This window comes from Physella acuta, unplaced genomic scaffold (genome assembly GCF_028476545.2).
Source record: "Physella acuta isolate Inbredline_101_S28 unplaced genomic scaffold, ASM2847654v3 ptg000335l, whole genome shotgun sequence".
Lineage (NCBI taxonomy): Eukaryota > Metazoa > Mollusca > Gastropoda > Physidae > Physella > Physella acuta.
The window spans coordinates 607,501-609,976 of NW_026731854.1; positions in this window are offsets into that span (position 1 = coordinate 607,501).

Here is a 2,476-nt window from a genome sequence, read left to right on the forward strand (position 1 = left end):
AAAGATAGAGCAAGTGATATAGATTATTGTACGGATGGTTACCGATACGAACGGTAATCTAAGATTTCCATCAACATTTACAGACAAATGGGGCAATATATTATGAATCAACTGTTATTCGACGTCGTCACAGACGATTTAAAACATTTATATTTCGTCTGGACACGTTCTCTGTTTTCGCTATCGATTAAAATCGATTGTTATCATAAAGAATTTTTGTTTTGGCACCATGTCTTAATGTGTGGACATAAAGTATGATGAACGTACGTGTTGTTATGAGCGCTTGCTTCTGAGTCCACGTTAGACCTAATATCGTGTTAAAAAAACCAACAGTTCTGTTTGATTCACAATGTACTGGTACATTTGGATAAATCTGGCACTGGCTTTTACTGTAATAGGTAATACACGTTTATTTTTTAATAGCATTTGTTCAATAAAATAAACAGAATAACATTTTAAACTATTTAAAATGAACATAAAATAAACATTTTTGAAATAAAATATAAAACATAAGCTTGTATTTAATATTTTCAAATACGTACTTTAAAAAGCTAAATCATTTAAACAGTTATGAAATAAACAAAATACTAAAGTCTGCGAATCACATATTTTTATATACAACTTTAGTTGCATGTTATTTAAACAAAAAAAATTAGACTATTGTTTTAGAAACCAAAAACAAATATTACCTAATGCCCAAAATTAAATCGTTATAGGTTTTTTAAAGACGTTATTCTGAATATACAACTGGTTTTAATTTACCTAATCATGTATTTAAAAAAAACCACATATATTTTATTCTATAGAATGTGCTAGCAACGAAGGGACAGAATTTGTTTTGGCGTTCCCACAATCTCCAGCTGATGAACTCCGTGTGATGGTAGTTTGCGCCTGTGATAAAACTATCCAACTAACAGGTTCAGTTATACTTTCAAATTTCTTCTCATTTTAGCAGGCCTATACTGACAGGATTAAAGCAGCTTTAAAAATAATTAAATAATCTATTTAGTTACTACTAATTCACATGATGTATAATATATTGCTGATATATTAGTGTGATTTGAAGGTTATACTATAGGATGGCGGAGTGTCTGGTCTAGTGTGTGGTACTGACAATGGGTTAGTTTGAGGGCGGACCATTGGCTAGATATGAGCTACGCCAAAGCTGGTTAGATTTGTATTTATAGAAAAGGGTGTATAAGCCGTCAGGTGATTTATTTTTCCCTGCAAAAAGCACATTGATTACTGCGGTAATTAGCGTGATACACTCAGGCTTGACACAGTACAAACAGCTATAGTGTAGGGCGTTGGATTTAAGTTTAAGAAGTTGGGCTCCGGTCAAAATACCACTTGACATAAAACCGCTCGGACAAACAAAAAACCTACATAAACCCCCTATATAAAACCCTCCAACCCCACGATATAAACCCCCTCGATAATAATCCCAGTGGATTTATGTCGGGTGGGGGTTGTCCAGAAGGTTTTTGTCAAGTGGGTTTTTTCAAGGATTTTTTTGAGCGGACACCGAAGAGTTGAGTGATTAAGGCATCAACGTGTCATAACGTAGGTTGGGTGGGGTGAGAGAGGCGGGGTGGGGGGGGGGTCGTGTTGTGTTGATCATCTGTTAGACTAAACACTTTTTTTAACAATAGATAACACATTTTATATATGACACCGTTTTCTTCGTATAAAAATATTTACACACGGATATATGAATAACATAAATGAAAGTAAATAAAAAAGAGTGTGTTTAAATAAATTAAATCTTAGTAAAAATCAAAGTAAAGATTTAAATGTTTTGCTATAAATCCTTTAAAGATGCTTATAATTTAACGTGTGTGTTTGAAATTTTTAAAGTATCCGCCCCACGATCAGGAAATATTTGGAAAACAAAGACATACCAAATATGTGGAAATTTTCTCGCTCACCAGGAAATCAAGTACGTTTTTTAAACTTTTCTTTTTCTATATTTTATTGCAATAATTATCAGCATACACAATTTGATACAAACGCTCTCTTATACTGGCTGTAGTTAAAACTCCAACTTAAATCCCTGGAGTTAACATACGCATTTTTAAAAACACATACTATCACACATATAGATTCACGTCAAACCGCCGTAAAGTTAAACAATCTTTTTTTATTAACAAGGAACTAATAAAGCGGGTAACCGAAATAAAACATGCAGTACACTTTGCTTCATACGGCTGAAGTTTTTCCTAACATTTGAATATAGTAAAATGCAGGGTTTCTTTCAGACATTTTACTCCGAGGAAGCACTTATAAGTTTAAAACTTTCGGGGAGAACATGTTTTCCCTTCGAACAAAAGATAAATACAAATAACATTTTGCAACCTGGGTGATGTATCTGAGATCATCATTTACTCTTACTGGTACTAAAAGTGTTAGCTACTCCGGATTAGCTTATATTCTAAGAGTAGGTCTTAAAAAATGCAAAACAGCTAGTAAAATCCAA